Here is a 21,364-nt window from a genome sequence, read left to right as displayed (position 1 = left end):
TTGGACTTCCATTAGTGTCCCACTAGTGCAAAGATATTTGCAGCACGTCTACCTGCATTGCACACTCAAACTCATTGTTACTAAGCCATTATACTAGCAAACACTGAGTGAACTTAGTGGCATCCTAAACGTGGCTGTTGGACTTCTGTATTGTCCCACTAGTGCAAAGATATTTGCAGCACGTCTGCCTGCATTGCACACTCCAACTCATTGTTACTAAGCCATTATACTAGCAAACACTGAGTGAACTTAGTGGCATCCTAAACGTGGCTGTTGGACTTCTGTATTGTCTCACTAGTGCAAAGATATTTGCAGCACAACTACCTGCATTGCACACTCAAACTCATTGTTACTAAGTGATTATACTAGCAAACACTGAGTGAACTTAGTGGCATCATAAAAGTGGCTTTTGAACTTCTGTGTTGTCCCACTAGTGCAAAGATATTTGCAGCACGTCTACCTGCATTGCACACTCAAACTCATTGTTACTAAGCCATTATACTAGCAAACACTGAGTGAACTTAGTGGCATCCTAAACGTGGCTGTTGGACTTCTGTATTGTCCCACTAGTGCAAAGATATTTGCAGCACGTCTGCCTGCATTGCACACTCAAACTCATTGTTACTAAGCCATTATACTAGCAAACACTGAGTGAACTTAGTGGCATCCTAAACGTGGCTGTTGTACTTCTGTATTGTCCCACAAGTGCAAATATATTTGCAGCACGTCTGCCTGCATTGCACACTCAAACTCATTGTTACTAAACCATTATACTAGCAAACACTGAGTGAACTTAGTGGCATCATAAATGTGGCTGTTGGACTTCTGTATTGTCCCACTAGTGCAAAGATATTTGCAGCACGTCTGCCTGCATTGCACACTCAAACTCATTGTTACTAAGCCACTATACTAGCAAACACTGAGTGAACTTAGTGGCATCATAAAAGTGGTTGTTGGACTTCCATTAGTGTCCCACTAGTGCAAAGATATTTGCAGCACGTCTACCTGCATTGCACACTCAAACTCATTGTTACTAAGCCATTATACTAGCAAACACTGAGTGAACTTAGTGGCATCCTAAACGTGGCTGTTGGACTTCTGTATTGTCCCACTAGTGCAAAGATATTTGCAGCACGTCTGCCTGCATTGCACACTCCAACTCATTGTTACTAAGCCATTATACTAGCAAACACTGAGTGAACTTAGTGGCATCCTAAACGTGGCTGTTGGACTTCTGTATTGTCCCACTAGTGCAAAGATATTTGCAGCACAACTACCTGCATTGCACACTCAAACTCATTGTTACTAAGTGATTATACTAGCAAACACTGAGTGAACTTAGTGGCATCATAAAAGTGGCTTTTGAACTTCTGTGTTGTCCCACTAGTGCAAAGATATTTGCAGCACGTCTACCTGCATTGCACACTCAAACTCATTGTTACTAAGCCATTATACTAGCAAACACTGAGTGAACTTAGTGGCATCATAAAAGTGGCTGTTGGACTTCTGTATTGTCCAACTAGTGCAAAGATATTTGCAGCACGTCTGCCTGCATTGCAAACTCAAACTCATTGTTACTAAGCCATTATACTAGCAAACACTGAGTGAACTTAGTGGCATCCTAAACGTGGCTGTTGGACTTCTGTATTGTCCCACTAGTGCAAAGATATTTGCAGCACGTCTACCTGCATTGCACACTCAAACTCATTGTTACTAAGCCATTATACTAGCAAGCACTGAGTGAACTTAGTGGCATCCTAAATGTGGCTGTTGGACTTCTGTATTGTCCCACTAGTGCAAAGATATTTACAGCACGTCTGCCTGCATTGCACACTCAAACTCATTGTTACTAAGCCATTATACTAGCAAACACTGAGTGAACTTAGTGGCATCCTAAACGTGGCTGTTGTACTTCTGTATTGTCCCACTAGTGCAAAGATATTTGCAGCACGTCTGCCTGCATTGCACACTCAAACTCATTGTTACTAAGCCATTATACCAGCAAACACTGAGTGTACCTAGTGGCATCATAAAAGTGGCTGTTGGACTTCTGTATTGTCCCACTAGTGCAAAGATATTTGCAGCACGTCAACCTGCATTGCACACTCAAACTCATTGTTACTAAGCCACTATACTAGCAAACACTGAGTGAACTTAGTGGCATCATAAAAGTGGCTGTTGGACTTCCATTAGTGTCCCACTAGAGCAAAGATATTTGCAGCACGTCTACCTGCATTGCACACTCAAACTCATTGTTACTAAGCCATTATACTAGCAAACACTGAGTGAACTTAGTGGCATCCTAAACGTGGCTATTGGACTTCTGTATTGTCCCACTAGTGCAAAGATATTTGCAGCACGTCTGCCTGCATTGCACACTCAAACTCATTGTTACTAAGCCATTATACTAGCAAACACTGAGTAAACTTAGTGGCATCCTAAACGTGGCTGTTGGACTTCTGTATTGTCCCACTAGTGCAAAGATATTTGCAGCACAACCACCTGCATTGCACACTCAAACTCATTGTTACTAAGCCATTATACTAGCAAACACTGAGTGAACTTAGTGGCATCATAAAAGTGGCTGTTGGACTTCTGTATTGTCCCACAAGTGCAAATATATTTGCAGCACGTCTGCCTGCATTGCACACTCAAACTCATTGTTACTAAACCATTATACTAGCAAACACTGAGCGAACTTAGTGGCATCATAAATGTGGCTGTTGGACTTCTGTATTGTCCCACTAGTGCAAAGATATTTGCAGCACGTCTGCCTGCATTGCACACTCAAACTCATTGTTACTAAGCCACTATACTAGCAAACACTGAGTGAACTTAGTGGCATCATAAAAGTGGTTGTTGGACTTCCATTAGTGTCCCACTAGTGCAAAGATATTTGCAGCACGTCTACCTGCATTGCACACTCAAACTCATTGTTACTAAGCCATTATACTAGCAAACACTGAGTGAACTTAGTGGCATCCTAAACATGGCTGTTGGACTTCTGTATTGTCCCACTAGTGCAAAGATATTTGCAGCACGTCTGCCTGCATTGCACACTCCAACTCATTGTTACTAAGCCATTATACTAGCAAACACTGAGTGAACTTAGTGGCATCCTAAACGTGGCTGTTGGACTTCTGTATTGTCCCACTAGTGCAAAGATATTTGCAGCACAACTACCTGCATTGCACACTCAAACTCATTGTTACTAAGTGATTATACTAGCAAACACTGAGTGAACTTAGTGGCATCATAAAAGTGGCTTTTGAACTTCTGTGTTGTCCCACTAGTGCAAAGATATTTGCAGCACGTCTACCTGCATTGCACACTCAAACTCATTGTTACTAAGCCATTATACTAGCAAACACTGAGTGAACTTAGTGGCATCCTAAACGTGGCTGTTGGACTTCTGTATTGTCCCACTAGTGCAAAGATATTTGCAGCACGTCTGCCTGCATTGCACACTCAAACTCATTGTTACTAAGCCATTATACTAGCAAACACTGAGTGAACTTAGTGGCATCCTAAACGTGGCTGTTGTACTTCTGTATTGTCCCACAAGTGCAAATATATTTGCAGCACGTCTGCCTGCATTGCACACTCAAACTCATTGTTACTAAACCATTATACTAGCAAACACTGAGTGAACTTAGTGGCATCATAAATGTGGCTGTTGGACTTCTGTATTGTCCCACTAGTGCAAAGATATTTGCAGCACGTCTGCCTGCATTGCACACTCAAACTCATTGTTACTAAGCCACTATACTAGCAAACACTGAGTGAACTTAGTGGCATCATAAAAGTGGTTGTTGGACTTCCATTAGTGTCCCACTAGTGCAAAGATATTTGCAGCACGTCTACCTGCATTGCACACTCAAACTCATTGTTACTAAGCCATTATACTAGCAAACACTGAGTGAACTTAGTGGCATCCTAAACGTGGCTGTTGGACTTCTGTATTGTCCCACTAGTGCAAAGATATTTGCAGCACGTCTGCCTGCATTGCACACTCCAACTCATTGTTACTAAGCCATTATACTAGCAAACACTGAGTGAACTTAGTGGCATCCTAAACGTGGCTGTTGGACTTCTGTATTGTCCCACTAGTGCAAAGATATTTGCAGCACAACTACCTGCATTGCACACTCAAACTCATTGTTACTAAGTGATTATACTAGCAAACACTGAGTGAACTTAGTGGCATCATAAAAGTGGCTTTTGAACTTCTGTGTTGTCCCACTAGTGCAAAGATATTTGCAGCACGTCTACCTGCATTGCACACTCAAACTCATTGTTACTAAGCCATTATACTAGCAAACACTGAGTGAACTTAGTGGCATCATAAAAGTGGCTGTTGGACTTCTGTATTGTCCAACTAGTGCAAAGATATTTGCAGCACGTCTGCCTGCATTGCAAACTCAAACTCATTGTTACGAAGCCATTATACTAGCAAACACTGAGTGAACTTAGTGGCATCCTAAACGTGGCTGTTGGACTTCTGTATTGTCCCACTAGTGCAAAGATATTTGCAGCACGTCTACCTGCATTGCACACTCAAACTCATTGTTACTAAGCCATTATACTAGCAAGCACTGAGTGAACTTAGTGGCATCCTAAATGTGGCTGTTGGACTTCTGTATTGTCCCACTAGTGCAAAGATATTTACAGCACGTCTGCCTGCATTGCACACTCAAACTCATTGTTACTAAGCCATTATACTAGCAAACACTGAGTGAACTTAGTGGCATCCTAAACGTGGCTGTTGTACTTCTGTATTGTCCCACTAGTGCAAAGATATTTGCAGCACGTCTGCCTGCATTGCACACTCAAACTCATTGTTACTAAGCCATTATACCAGCAAACACTGAGTGTACCTAGTGGCATCATAAAAGTGGCTGTTGGACTTCTGTATTGTCCCACTAGTGCAAAGATATTTGCAGCACGTCAACCTGCATTGCACACTCAAACTCATTGTTACTAAGCCACTATACTAGCAAACACTGAGTGAACTTAGTGGCATCATAAAAGTGGCTGTTGGACTTCCATTAGTGTCCCACTAGAGCAAAGATATTTGCAGCACGTCTACCTGCATTGCACACTCAAACTCATTGTTACTAAGCCATTATACTAGCAAACACTGAGTGAACTTAGTGGCATCCTAAACGTGGCTTTTGGACTTCTGTATTGTCCCACTAGTGCAAAGATATTTGCAGCACGTCTGCCTGCTTTGCACACTCAAACTCATTGTTACTAAGCCATTATACTAGCAAACACTGAGTAAACTTAGTGGCATCCTAAACGTGGCTGTTGGACTTCTGTATTGTCCCACTAGTGCAAAGATATTTGCAGCACAACTACCTGCATTGCACACTCAAACTCATTGTTACTAAGCCATTATACTAGCAAACACTGAGTGAACTTAGTGGCATCATAAAAGTGGCTGTTGGACTTCTGTATTGTCCCACTAGTGCAAAGATATTTGAAGCACGTCTGCCTGCATTGCACACTCAAACTCATTGTTACTAAGCCATTATACTAGCAAACACTGAGTGAACTTAGTGGCATCCTAAACGTGGCTGTTGGACTTCTGTATTGTCCCACAAGTGCAAATATATTTGCAGCACGTCTGCCTGCATTGCACACTCAAACTCATTGTTACTAAACCATTATACTAGCAAACACTGAGTGAACTTAGTGGCATCATAAATGTGGCTGTTGGACTTCTGTATTGTCCCACTAGTGCAAAGATATTTGCAGCACGTCTGCCTGCATTGCACACTCAAACTCATTGTTACTAAGCCACTATACTAGCAAACACTGAGTGAACTTAGTGGCATCATAAAAGTGGTTGTTGGACTTCCATTAGTGTCCCACTAGTGCAAAGATATTTGCAGCACGTCTACCTGCATTGCACACTCAAACTCATTGTTACTAAGCCATTATACTAGCAAACACTGAGTGAACTTAGTGGCATCCTAAACGTGGCTGTTGGACTTCTGTATTGTCCCACTAGTGCAAAGATATTTGCAGCACGTCTGCCTGCATTGCACACTCCAACTCATTGTTACTAAGCCATTATACTAGCAAACACTGAGTGAACTTAGTGGCATCCTAAACGTGGCTGTTGGACTTCTGTATTGTCCCACTAGTGCAAAGATATTTGCAGCACAACTACCTGCATTGCACACTCAAACTCATTGTTACTAAGTGATTATACTAGCAAACACTGAGTGAACTTAGTGGCATCATAAAAGTGGCTTTTGAACTTCTGTGTTGTCCCACTAGTGCAAAGATATTTGCAGCACGTCTACCTGCATTGCACACTCAAACTCATTGTTACTAAGCCATTATACTAGCAAACACTGAGTGAACTTAGTGGCATCATAAAAGTGGCTGTTGGACTTCTGTATTGTCCAACTAGTGCAAAGATATTTGCAGCACGTCTGCCTGCATTGCAAACTCAAACTCATTGTTACTAAGCCATTATACTAGCAAACACTGAGTGAACTTAGTGGCATCCTAAACGTGGCTGTTGGACTTCTGTATTGTCCCACTAGTGCAAAGATATTTGCAGCACGTCTACCTGCATTGCACACTCAAACTCATTGTTACTAAGCCATTATACTAGCAAGCACTGAGTGAACTTAGTGGCATCCTAAATGTGGCTGTTGGACTTCTGTATTGTCCCACTAGTGCAAAGATATTTACAGCACGTCTGCCTGCATTGCACACTCAAACTCATTGTTACTAAGCCATTATACTAGCAAACACTGAGTGAACTTAGTGGCATCCTAAACGTGGCTGTTGTACTTCTGTATTGTCCCACTAGTGCAAAGATATTTGCAGCACGTCTGCCTGCATTGCACACTCAAACTCATTGTTACTAAGCCATTATACCAGCAAACACTGAGTGTACCTAGTGGCATCATAAAAGTGGCTGTTGGACTTCTGTATTGTCCCACTAGTGCAAAGATATTTGCAGCACGTCAACCTGCATTGCACACTCAAACTCATTGTTACTAAGCCACTATACTAGCAAACACTGAGTGAACTTAGTGGCATCATAAAAGTGGCTGTTGGACTTCCATTAGTGTCCCACTAGAGCAAAGATATTTGCAGCACGTCTACCTGCATTGCACACTCAAACTCATTGTTACTAAGCCATTATACTAGCAAACACTGAGTGAACTTAGTGGCATCCTAAACGTGGCTATTGGACTTCTGTATTGTCCCACTAGTGCAAAGATATTTGCAGCACGTCTGCCTGCATTGCACACTCAAACTCATTGTTACTAAGCCATTATACTAGCAAACACTGAGTAAACTTAGTGGCATCCTAAACGTGGCTGTTGATCTTCTGTATTGTCCCACTAGTGCAAAGATATTTGCAGCACAACTACCTGCATTGCACACTCAAACTCATTGTTACTAAGCCATTATACTAGCAAACACTGAGTGAACTTAGTGGCATCATAAAAGTGGCTGTTGGACTTCTGTATTGTCCCACTAGTGCAAAGATATTTGAAGCACGTCTGCCTGCATTGCACACTCAAACTCATTGTTACTAAGCCATTATACTAGCAAACACTGAGTGAACTTAGTGGCATCCTAAACGTGGCTGTTGGACTTCTGTATTGTCCCACTAGTGCAAAGATATTTGCAGCACGTCTACCTGCATTGCACACTCAAACTCATTGTTACTAAGCCATTATACTAGCAAACACTAAGTGAACTTAGTGGCATTCTAAACGTGGCTGTTGTATTTCTGTATTGTCCCACTAGTGCAAAGATATTTGCAGCACATCTGCCTGCATTGCACACTCAAACTCATTGTTACTAAGCCATTATACCAGCAAACACTGAGTGAACTTAGTGGCATCATAAAAGTGGCTGTTGGACTTCTATATTGTCCCACTAGTGCAAAGATATTTGCAGCACGTCAACCTGCATTGCACACTCAAACTCATTGTTACTAAGCCACTATACTAGCAAACACTGAGTGAACTTAGTGGCATCATAAAAGTGGCTGTTGGACTTCTGTATTGTCCCACTAGTGCAAAGATATTTGCAGCACGTCTGCCTGCATTGCACACTCAAACTCATTGTTACTAAGCCACTATACTAGCAAACACTGAGTGAACTTAGTGGCATCATAAAAGTGGCTGTTGGACTTCCATTAGTGTCCCACTAGTGCAAAGATATTTGCAGCACGTCTGCCTGCATTGCACACTCAAACTCATTGTTACTAAGCCATTATACTAGCAAACACTGAGTGAACTTAGTGGCATCCTAAACGTGGCTGTTGGACTTCTGTATTGTCCCACTAGTGCAAAGATATTTGCAGCACAACTACCTGCATTGCACACTCAAACTCATTGTTACTAAGCCATTATACTAGCAAACACTGAGTGAACTTAGTGGCATCATAAAAGTGGCTTTTGGACTTCTGTATTGTCCCACTAGTGCAAAGATATTTGCAGCACGTCTGCCTGCATTGCACACTCAAACTCATTGTTACTAAGCCAGTATACTAGCAAACACTGAGTGAACTTAGTGGCATCCTAAACGTGGCTGTTGGACTTCTGTATTGTCCCACTAGTGCAAAGATATTTGCAGCACGTCTACCTGCATTGCACACTCAAACTCATTGTTACTAAGCCATTATATTAGCAAACACTGAGTGAACTTAATGGCATCATAAAAGTGGCTGTTGGTCTTCCTTTAGTGTCCCACTAGTGCAAAGATATTTGCAGCACGTCTACCTGCATTGCACACTCAAACTCATTGTTACTAAGCCATTATACTAGCAAACACTGAGTGAACTTAGTGGCATCATAAAAGTGGCTGTTGGACTTCCATTAGTGTCCCACTAGTGCAAAGATATTTGCAGCACGTCTACCTGCATTGCACACTCAAACTCATTGTTACTAAGCCATTATACTAGCAAACACTGAGTGAACTTAGTGGCATCCTAAACGTGGCTGTTGGACTTCTGTATTGTCCCACTAGTGCAAAGTTATTTGCAGCACGTCAACCTGCATTGCACACTCAAACTCATTGTTACTAAGCCATTATACTAGCAAACACTGAGGAAACTTAGTGGCATCCTAAAAGTGGCTGTTGGACTTCTGTATTGTCCCACTAGTGCAAAGATATTTGCAGCACGTCTACCTGCATTGCACACTCAAACTTATTGTTACTAAGCCATTATACTAGCAAACACTGAGTGAACTTAGTGGCATCATAAAAGTGGCTGTTGGACTTCTGTATTGTCCCACTAGTGCAAAGATATTTGCAGCACGTCTGCCTGCATTGCACACTCAAACTCATTGTTACTAAGCCATTATATTAGCAAACACTGAGTGAACTTAGTGGCATCATAAAAGTGGCTGTTGGACTTCCTTTAGTGTCCCACTAGTGCAAAGATATTTGCAGCACGTCTGCCTGCATTGCACACTCAAACTCATTGTTACTAAGCCATTATACTAGCAAACACTGAGTGAACTTAGTGTCATCCTAAACGTGGCTGTTGGACTTCTGTATTGTCCCACTAGTGCAAAGATATTTGCAGCACGTCTACCTGCATTGCACACTCAAACTCATTGTTACTAAGCCATTATACTAGCAAACACTGAGTGAACTTAGTGGCATCCTAAACGTGGCTGTTGGACTTCTGTATTGTCCAACTAGTGCAAAGATATTTGCAGCACGTCTGCCTGCATTGTTCACTCAAACTCATTGTTACTAAGCCATTATACTAGCAAAGACTGAGTGAACTTAGTGGCATCATAAAAGTGGCTGTTGGACTTCCATAAGTGTCCCACTAGTGCAAAGATATTTGTAGCACGTCTGCCTGCATTGCACACTCAAACTCATTGTTACTAAGCCATTATACTAGCAAACACTGAGTGAACTTAGTGGCATCCTAAAAGTGGCTGTTGGACTTATGTATTGTCCCACTAGTGCAAAGATATTTGCAGCACGTCTACCTGCATTGCACACTCAAACTCATTGTTACTAAGCCATTATACTAGCAAACACTGAGTGAACTTAGTGGCATCCTAAACGTGGCTGTTGGACTTCTGTATTGTCCCACTAGTGCAAAGATATTTGCAGCAGGTCTACCTGCATTGCACACTCAAACTCATTGTTACTAAGCCATTATACTAGCAAACACTGAGTGAACTTAGTGGCATCATAAAAGTGGCTGTTGGACTTCTGTATTGTCCCACTAGTGCAAAGATATTTGCAGCACGTCTGCCTGCATTGCACACTCAAACTCATTGTTACTAAGCCATTATACTAGCAAACACTGAGTGAACTTAGTGGCATCCTAAATGTGGCTGTTGGACTTCTGTATTGTCCCACTAGTGCAAAGATATTTGCAGCACGTCTGCCTGCATTGCACACTCAAACTCATTGTTACTAAGCCATTATACTAGCAAACACTGAGTGAACTTAGTGGCATCATAAAAGTGGCTGTTGGTCTTCTGTATTGTCCCACTAGTGCAAAGATATTTGCAGCACGTCTACCTGCATTGCACACTCAAACTCATTGTTACTAAGCCATTATACTAGCAAACACTGAGTGAACTTAGTGGCATCATAAAAGTGGCTGTTGGACTTCTGTGTTGTCCCACTAGTGCAAAGATATTTGCAGCACGTCTGCCTGCATTGCACACTCAAACTCATTGTTACTAAGCCATTATACTAGCAAACACTACTGCCAAGTTAAGGGCCGTAGTTGCATTGTCAGGGATAATTATTGTTGTTTATTCTGCTGTTAATAAAGCTAGACCACCGCTGAAATCTACACCACCTCTCAATTTTTACTACCACATTTTAAGTGCACAATTTTGTCGCAATCAAAATGAGTGGCAAAATGACAGATGCTGGTGCAAAGGGGAAGAGGCGTGGTGGAAAAGGCAAAAAAGGTTTTGTCCGTGGGGAAGGTGGCAAAGCTCCATTAACATCTGCTGAAGATAGACCATCTTCCAGCAAAAGTAAGATGTCTACTACTTACCGTGGACAATCCGATGTGCTCCCTTTTTTACGGACACGAACAACTGGAACAAAGGTAGATGATGGCCAAAAAAGGAAAATGCTTGAATGGATCTCAAGTGGTCCAACAAGTGCCCTCTCCTCCACCTCAACTACCGCATCCAAAAAACACCAGTCCTCTGAGTTGTCATCCCAATCAAACTTGCTTTCTCCCAGCTCTGAAGTCTCCATCCGCCCTGCACAGTATGGTGGAACTGAGATGGCTGAGTCTGCAGAGCTGTTCAGTCACACTATAGCCTGGGAATCAGAGGTCTGCTCCCAAGATACAGGGGAGTACAGACCAGGAAATGGTCTGCAGTGATGCCCAGAACCTTTGTGACTCTGATTCAGGCCGTGATGACCACGTTTCTGAGCATAATGTTGACCCTTTTTCACAAACTGTAAAACCTGTTATTATAGACAATGAGGAACATACTGAAGACGATGAGACTCAGATACCAGATTGGGATGACAACTTAAATATTCGGTCAAGGCAAGAAGAGGCTCGGTCTGAGGGTGAGGGGAGTGCAAACACAACAATTGATGAGGAAGTTCTAGATCCCACCTACTGTCAACCCACAGTCAGGCCCTCGAGGAGGTCAACAGAGATGGTGGAGGAGGATGCAACTGACGACGAAGTTACCTTGCGCCTTCCTGGACAGAGTATGAGTACTGGTGGCACGTCTACAACTGCATCCTCAGCCACCACTCTGCCTCTGAGCACTAGTCGGGGTGAATCAGCAGGTCGCATGCCCTCTAAGCCTTGCTTAGCCTGGTCCTTTTTTGACATAGCAAAAGATCGCCCAAATTATGTGATCTGTAAAATTTGTCATGATTCTGTTAGTAGAGGGCAAAACCTCAGCAGTTTGATAACTTCTTCCATGAATCATCACATGAATAAATATCATTTGTCCCGGTGGGAAGCTCACCGTGCTGCAATGCGGCCTAGCGGAGCGAACCATCCACCGCCTGCCCCTTCTAGTGCATCCGCGCGCTCTTCATCTTCTAGGACTGTGGGGACAGCTGTCACACCTGGTTTTCCACGCACAACTTCCACCACTGTAACCGCAACAGGCAGTTTGCTTGGTAGGTCGTCAGTTGGTTTGGAAGGGGAAACCAGTACGTGTGTACAGCTCTCTCAGACATCGATAGCACCAAAATTGGATAAAGGCAACATCATGTCTACGCCTGCACTTTCCTCACAAAGCTGCATTTTTCCAGGGACACCCTACTCAACACCGTCTACACACAGCAGCCAGATCTCTGTCCCTCAGATGTGGACAAATAAAAGGCCATTTCCTGCGACCCATGACAAAGCTAAGAGGTTGACTTTATCCCTCTGTAAGCTCTTGGCTACCGAAATGCTGCCTTTCCGCCTGGTGGGCACACAGGATTTTAGAGACCTTATGTCTGTCGCTGTGCCCCAGTACCAGATGCCCAGTCGCCACTACTTCTCTAAGAAAGGTGTGTCAGCGCTACACCAGCATGTCGCACACAACATCACCGCTTCCTTGAGAAACTCTGTGTGTCAACGGGTGCATTTCACCACCGATACTTGGACCAGTAAGCATTGACAGGGACGTTACATGTCGCTGACTGGGCACTGGGTAACTATGGTGATAGATGGTGAAGGGTCTGCTGCACAAGTCTTACCGTCCCCACGACTTGTGTGTCAATCCTCTGTCTGTCCAAGTTCGGCCACTGCTTCTGCCTCCTCCACCTCATCTGGGTCCTCCACCTCTGCCCCAAGCCTGCCTGCTCAGGCCACCAGCGTTCTCACTGCGCAGAAGGAATCACGCACCCCTCATTACTATGCTGGCAGCAGAGCGCAACGGCATCAGGCGGTCTTTAGCTTGACATGTCTTGGAAATAGGAGTCACACAGCGGCTGAGTTGTGGGCAGCTCTGGAGACTGAGTTTAATAAATGGTTGTCTCCACTCAACCTGCAGCCTGGTAAGGCCGTGTGCGACAATGCTGCAAACCTGGGTGCGGCCCTTCGCCTGGGCAAGGTGACACACGTGTCTTGTATGGCTCATGTGTTGAACCTTGTTGTCCAGCAATTTTAAACACACTATCCCGGCCTAGATGGCCTTCTGACCAGGGCACGAAAACTGTCTGCTCACTTCCGCCGTTCAACCGCCGCAGCTGAGCGACTTGCATCGCTCCAGAAGTCTTTCAGCCTGCCGGTTCATCTCCTGAAATGCGATGTGCCGACACGCTGGAATTCGACTCTCCACATGTCACAGCGACTGTGGCAGCACCGCCGAGCCCTGGTGCAATACGTCATGACGTATAGCCTGGGCCAACGAGATGCAGAGGTGGGGCAGATCACCCTGATGGAGTGGTCTCAGATCAAGGACCTATGCACCCTTCTGCACAGTTTCGACATGGCGACGAATATGTTTAGCGCTGACAATGCCATTATCAGCATGACAATTCCAGTCATTTACATGCTGGAGCACACGCTAAACACTATTCGGAGTCAGGGGGTGAGACAACAGGAAGGGGAGGAACTACAGGAGGATTCATATGCGCAAGACACAACAACATCACCAAGGTCCAGACGTTCATCATCACCAACGCAGCAGGCATGGGACCATAGGGGACAGGGATCAAAAAGGGCGCATGGTAGCAGGCGAAATGTTGAGGAAGGTGCAAGAGAACATGAAGAAATGGAGGACGAACTGTCCATGGACATGGAAGACTCAGCGGATGAGGGAGACCTTGGTCAAATTTCTGTTGAAAGAGGTTGGGGGGAGATGTCAGAGGAAGAAAGAACGGTTAGCACCTCTATGCCACAAACACAGCGTGGACTTGGTCCGCATGGCTGCGCAAGACACATGAGCGCCTTCTTGCTGCACTACCTCCAACATGACCCTCGTATTGTCAAAATTAGAAGTGATGATGACTACTGGCTTGCCACACTATTAGATCCCCGGTACAAGTCCAAATTTTGTGACATAATTCCAGCCAAAGAAAGGGACGCACGTATGCAGGAGTATCAGCAGAAGCTGTCACTCGATCTTAGCTCGGCTTTTCCACCAAACAACCGTGCAGGTGCAGGGAGTGAATCTCCCAGTTGTAACTTGACAAACATGGGACGGTCTCGTCATCTTCAATAGTCTACCTGTACCAGTAGCACCGTATCTGGTGCTGGTAACAGCAATTTTATGGAATCTTTTCATAATTTTTTTAGACCCTCCTTTGCAAGGCCACCAGAGACAACAAGTCTGACACAGTCAACGGCTGGAGAGGATGATACAGGAGTATCTCCAAATGAACATTGATGCCATGACTTTGCAAATGGAGCCTTGCTCATTTTGGGCTTCAAATCTTGAAAAATGGCCAGAGCTCTCAACTTACGCCTTGGAGATTTTGTCGTGTCCAGCTGCTAGCGTTGTCTTTGAACGTGTCTTCAGTGCTGCTGGGTGTGTGCTGACAGATGAGCGCACGCGTCTGTCCAGTGACAATGTGGACAGACTAACGTTCATCAAAATGAACAAGTCATGGATCCAGAAGGAATTTACTACCCCTGTGTCATCCTGGGGAGAGTAAATGCTTGTGGATTTGGAATGTGTTTGATGCAAATCAAAACATCCTGTTTGCAACTAGGGCACAAGTGCTGCCACTGATGGGGTGTCTGTGTGGCCCAATTTTTGGAAAAAGGGAGACTCCGCTTGGAGTAACCCTTGCTTGCTGTGTTTTTTAAAAGGAGCCAAGATGAACAAGTCATGGTTCAGCAAAGACTTTGCTACCTACCCCGGTGTCATCCTGGGGACGGTTAAGGATGGCGTATTTTTGAATGTGCTTGATGCAAATCTAGCTGTGAAGTGTACAACTGGAGCACAAGTGCTGCCACTGAAGGGGTTAGTGTCTGTGTGGCCCAATTTTTGGAAAAAAAGGGAGACTCCGCTTGGAGTAACCCTTGTTTGCTGTGTTTTTTAAAAGGAGCCAAGATGAACAAGTCATGGTTCAGCAAAGACTTTGCTACCTACCCTGGTGTCATCCTGGGGACGGTTAAGAATGGCGTATTTTTGAATGTGCTTGATGCAAATCTAGCTGTGAAGTGTACAACTGGGGCACAACTGCTGCCACTGAAGGGGTGGGTGTGTGTGGGGCCCAATTTTTGAAAAAAGGGAGACTCCGCTTGGAGTAACCCTTGCTTGCCGTGTTTTTAAAAAGGAGCCAAGATGAACAAGTCATGGTTCAGCAAAGACTTTGCTACCTACCCCGGTGTCATCCTGGGGACGGTTAAGAATGGCGTATTTTTGAATGTGCTTGATGCAAATCTAGCTGTGAAGTGTACAACTGGGGCACAACTGCTGCCACTGAAGGGGTGGGTGTGTGTGGGGCCCAATTTTTGGAAAAAAGGGAGACTCCGCTTGGAGTAACCCTTGCTTACAGTGATTTTAAAAAGGAGCCAACATGAACAGAGCTGGGATCAGGAAAGACTTAGCTACCTACCCCGGTGTCATCCTGGGGACGGTTAAGAATGGCGTATTTTTGAATGTGCTTGATGCAAATCTAGCTGTGAAGTGTGCAACTGGGGCACAACTGCTGCCACTGAAGGGGTGGGTGTGTGTGGGGCCCAATTTTTGGAAAAAAGGGAGACTGCGTTTGGAGTAACCCTTGCTTGCCGTGTTTTTAAAAAGGAGCCAAGATGAACAAGTCATGGTTCAGCAAAGACTTTGCTACCTACCCCGGTGTCATCCTGGGGACGGTTAAGAATGGCGTATTTTTGAATGTGCTTGATGCAAATCTAGCTGTGAAGTGTACAACTGGGGCACAACTGCTGCCACTGATGGGGTGGGTGTGTGTGGGGCCCAATTTTTGGAAAAAATGGAGACTCCGCTTGGAGTAACCCTTGCTTGCCATGTTTTTAAAAAGGAGCCAAGATGAACAAGTCATGGTTAAGCAAAGACTTTGCTACCTACCCCGGTGTCATCCTGGGGACGGTTAAGAATGGCGTATTTTTGAATGTGCTTGATGCAAATCTAGCTGTGAAGTGTACAACTGGGGCACAACTGCTGCCACTGAAGGGGTGGGTGTGTGTGGGGCCCAATTTTTGGAAAAAAGGGAGACTCCGCTTGGAGTAACCCTTGCTTACAGTGTTTTTAAAAAGGAGCCAAGATGAACAGAGCTGGGATCAGGAAAGACTTAGCTACCTACCCCGGTGTCATCCTGGGGACGGTTAATTATGGCGTATTTTTGAATGTGCTTGATGCAAATCTACCTGTGAAGTGTACAACTGGGGCACAACTGCTGCCACTGAAGGGGTGGGTGTGTGTGGGGCCCAATTTTTGGAAAAAAGGGAGACTTCGCTTGGAGTAACCCTTGCTTGCCGTGTTTTTAAAAAGGAGCCAAGATGAACAAGTCATGGTTTAGCAAAGACTTTGCTACCTACCCCGGTGTCATCCTGGGGACGGTTAAGAATGGCGTATTTTTGAATGTGCTTGATGCAAATCTAGCTGTGAAGTTTTTAACTGGGGCACAAGTGCTGCCACTGAAGGGGTGGGTGTGTGTGGGGCCCAATTTTTGGAAAAAAAGGGAGACTCCGCTTGGAGTCACCTTGCGGTGTTTTACATGATTTTAGAAGGGCATGCCATGCCTATATCTGTGTCTCCTCCTCTTTTTCCTTGTCCAGCTCTTTTGTTTTTGCATGAGTATGTCCTTGTCACTTTCCCATGTGTTTGTGTTGTGTTGTGAGTTGTTTGTCACCTTTTGGACACCTTTGAGGGTGTTTTCTAGGTGTTTTTATGTGTTTGTGATTGCCTGCCATTGTTTCCTATGCGGTTCGAGTTCGGTTCGTCGAACGTTCGACGAACTGAACTCGAACGAGACCTCCGTTCGACGAACCGAACTCGAGCCGAACCACGACCGGTTCGCTCATCTCTATTATGTGCGACATTTGCCTCCAAACAATTTCAAATGTGATACTGCTTAATTTAATTTTTCTGAAAGCAGATTTGAAAATGAAATCCAACAAAAACCTAAGTCGGCACAGCTCGTTAATATTTTCTGTAGCTAATTATTTGGATAAACACTGGTGATTACAATGTATTACTCAGTGATGGTTAGGGATATAACACTCGCTGATGAAATGCATTTTTCTTTATTTCAATGCATGCATGAGCACAGGAATACAAACAATCAGCATGTGGCCTACAGCTGTTTCTCGCACTACTCATGTTTCCTAAGAGGCCCAAAACATCTGTAGACCACGTGTTCTTCTTTTTTAATCCTGAGCTTGTCTATGCGATGAAATAAAGAAATTATATTTTATGCTATTTGAAAACACCCGCCTAAAAGTTGGGTATTATATACATGCATTTCGTGGGGAAACTGCTTCACAAAGAACATTCTTATTAGCCCCATAAAATTGTAAAATCGTTGCCCAAGTATAAGGGTTATAGAAAATTCCTGGCGCATTCCGACCCCTGAAGATACCAATTGCGTTCTTGTTGTCTTGTAATGTGAACTGTGATGATAATATATGTATTGTAATGTGCTCCTGTGTAATCTATAGTATAACCTGTGATATGTAGTGTTAATAATGTGTAATGTAGGGTTATGTGTGGTTATATGTTGCATAGCACTTGTTTAGCAAGTTGTCAGACTGTAGGGTCAGTAACAGTTAAATGTTAGGACTAGCCCACCATGGGAGGGGTCAAGTGAAAGGGAAAGTGACAATCATTCTGGAGAAGTCAGTGAAGACACAATGAGTAAAGGTGAAGGCTAGTAAGACTGTTGTGAAAGTCTCATACAGATGGTGGTCTGTGGCAACAAACGAAAAAGAGAGGAGACAAAATGTGAGAAAGTGTGAACCTCAAGTGCTGAGAGAGACACAGAGTGTGAGTAGCATTGAAACAAGAACATAGTCGAAGGCACAAGCAGTTTCCCTTTAGACATTTGGAAGTGCAAACTTTACTCCACTCTGTACTGAATGAGGGACTGCAAGAAGGGAAGATGACTGTCACAGACTGTGCTGGAACGCTGGGCTGGGTTTCGTTGGGACTCACATAATAGCACACTAGTATACAGCCCATGCCAGGACAGTAACCGTAAGAGTAAGTGCATCTACTTAAGGAGTTTTTGTCCCAGGACATCGACTGCAATCTATATATGTGAATCTCCATGCCACCGAAAATAATCTAGTTTTAGTAATGATAGATGTAATGCGAAGGCATCAGCTACTGTGAATGTGCAAAATACCCAGAACAAACCAACATGGAGTTTCAATAGCATGTTGTCTACTCAGTCAAAGTGCAGTTTAGTGTAGCAGGAGTGACTCTCCACTTCATTGCTTAGTGTAGTGCAGGGCACAGTGGAGTGAGTTTGGATGAGACTGCTTACTTCTCCCACCTCCACCCACTTGGTACTGCCCACATCAAAGCATTGGATAGGAATATATAGCATGATGTGTGTGCTGGCTATGAGTGTAATGGGAGCTGCTCTTCACTAAACTGTTGAGTACGTGGCATGGCATCATTCTCCCCCAAACATCATGCTATGGGCTGGTGGGAGTTTAAGGGGGTGGCTGACAGACTTTGTCCCTTCATCCATCCTTAAGTTATATGAAGTTTACCAGTAAAATAAAGACCCACATCATGATGTTCCCACCTCTAAACTTCACTGTTGTTATGGTGTTTTTGAGGTTAAGTGCAGTGCCTATTATCCTCCAATCATGGTGTGTATTATGGCATCCAAAGGGTACCGTCACACTAAGCGACGCAACCAGCGATCCCACCAGCGATCTGACCTGGCAGGGATGTCGCTACATGGTCGCTGGTAAGCTGTCAATCAGGCAGATCTCCACAGCGATCAGAGATCAGCCACCAGCTACCAGCGACCTGTGTAACGACGCTGTGCTTCGTAACCATGGTACAAATCGGGTTACTAAGCAAAGCGCTTTGCTTGAATTCCCGATATGTACCTTGGTTACCAGCGTCCGCAGCTGCCAGAAGCCGGCTCCCTGCACACGTAACCATGGTACACATCGGGTTACTAAGCAAAGCACCTTGCTTGGATACCCGATATGTACCTTGGTTACCAGCTTACCGCAGCCTGCCAGAAGCCGGCTCCCTGCACATTCAGATCGTTGGCTCCCCTGTCAAACACAGCGATGTGTGCTTCATAGCGGGCGAGCAATGACCAAAAAATGGTCCAGGACATTCAGCAACGACCGGCAACCTCACAGCAGGGGCCAGATCATCGCTAGCAAGATCGCTGTTGCTTCACAAAAACCGTGACTCAGCAGCAATGTCGCTAGCGATATCGCTTAGTGAGACGTGGCCTAAAGAGTTAAATTCTGGTCTGATCTGGCCAGACAATATATTTTCCAGTATTTCACAGGCTTGTCTAAATATTGTTGAGCAAACTTTATACGTACTTGAACTTGCTTTTTGTTCGTCAATGGAGTCTTATCTAACAATTGTACTTGCTGATTTCAGGTCTTTTTGTAACTCTCCATAGGTGGTCCTTGGCTCTTGGCAACACTTCTGATAATTCTTTTCACTTTTCTGTCTGTAACCTTGCTGAGAGCACCTGGTCGTGGCCAGTTTATGGTGAAATTATGTTATTTACACTTCCTTTAGAAATATATTTACTTAGAAAATTTTTGAGGTGTTTGTTCAATACTTATTTTGCACGCTGTATATACAGTTAGGTCCAGAAATATTTGTACCTACCTTTCCTGCAGTCCCATATTTAGTCTCTTTAGGGGTCCCATAATGACCAGAGGAAAGCTTTACCCTCCTGGATGTTTAGCGGGAAACTGCTTGGTTGGTTGAAGACGTTCCCACACTAGTTAAGGTCTAACTTGACACTTAGGGGCCTGGCCATTAGAGTCCTGCACTAATAGAGATCACCCGGTACTTTGATGGTTAGGGGGTCTTGCTGCTAGGGTTTTGCCCTCCGAACGATCTCTAGTCTCATTGCTTGTCAAACCCTGTGTCTTTGTTCACACTTGAGGTATAATGCTATCTTGCCTTCCATCTTTCCTTGTATTTTTGTGACAAACTACTCACTGGCAAAACTTACCCTCACGACTGCCAGACTACATGTCCATCAATTTCACTCACTCACTAGGTCTTCATTGAGTCTTCTAGAAAGAGCCATTACTTTCCCTTCCATTTGACCCCTTCCAGGGTGGGTTAGTCCCAATATTTAACTGTCTCTGACCGTGTTGTCTATTGCTAGGCAGAACTTCCTAACTAAACATCGCACATTATATTATCACTGCTAGGCACTGGCATACAGAGATGGTTTGCTATCTATTGGTACAATATGCCTTTTATGAAGAATTATACCAGGGAGAAAACAATTGTACCATAACTAGCGGTGTAGACTATGTCATGACATGAGTTTGAGTCCCGAGAATGTGGAACACTGACATCAGCTGCACTTAAGGCCGCTTTACACGCAACGAAATCGCTAACGAGATGTCGTTGGGGTCACGGAATTCGTGACGCACATCCGGCCTCGTTAGCGACGTCATTGCGTGTGAAACGTACGAACGACCGCTAACGATCAAAAATACTCACCTTATCGTTGATCGTTGACACGTCGTTCTAATTTCAAATATCGGTGCTGGTGCTCGATGCAGGTTGTTCGTCGCTCCTGAGGCAGCACACATTGCTACATGTGACACCCCAGGAATGAGGAACAACAGCTTACCTGCATCCTCCGGCAATGAGGTGGGCATCACTTTCTTTCGGCTGCTCTCCGCCCCTCCACTTCCATTGGACGGCTGCCGTGTGACTTTCTGAGGGAGCGGTTCGCCAGCCAAAGCGACGTCACTAGGCAGGTAAGTCCATTTGACGGGGACTAACAATATTGTGCGCCACGGGCAGCGATTTGCCTGTGACGCACAACCGACGGGGTGGGTGCATTCACCAGCGACATCGCTAGCGATGTCGCTGCGTGTAAAGCAGCCTATAGTGTTTGTCTGCGCCTGCCTCTATTGTACCTATACGAATTCCTAATAATGACCCTCAGTCATGTGTAGAGGCCTCCATATACATTAGACTAATGTCGATATTGATGGAGTTGGCCGACAGTCTAATGTTAATGGGAGCACCAGCCAGGCTGTTCTTTTCGGTTCTTTGTCCTGATGAAGAAGGCGGAGATGCCTTTGAAATGCGTTGACCTTTGAAAATAAAGAAAAGAATTTATTACAATCCTTGGAATCGTGGTTTTTAGCGCAGCATCAAACCCGACTTTTCTACCTAACCTGTGATTTCTACGGCTACATTGGGGCTGCAGCTGACCACTTTTGCATTCATTTGCTTCGGCCTTTCAAGGGGATGTGCCTGTCACAACT

The 21,364-nt window shown here is 44.5% G+C and overlaps 1 protein-coding gene across 2 annotated transcripts in view; it reads left to right on the top strand.

Moving 5' to 3' along the window:
* Window positions 1-21,364, top strand: part of ENPEP (glutamyl aminopeptidase) — a 148,723-nt gene that overhangs the window by 95,566 nt on the left and 31,793 nt on the right. The gene's annotated exons all lie outside the window — the stretch shown is intronic.

Source organism: Anomaloglossus baeobatrachus, chromosome 1, assembly GCF_048569485.1.
Source record: "Anomaloglossus baeobatrachus isolate aAnoBae1 chromosome 1, aAnoBae1.hap1, whole genome shotgun sequence".
Taxonomy (NCBI): domain Eukaryota; kingdom Metazoa; phylum Chordata; class Amphibia; order Anura; family Aromobatidae; genus Anomaloglossus; species Anomaloglossus baeobatrachus.
This window is presented reverse-complemented; position numbering and strand designations above follow the sequence as displayed.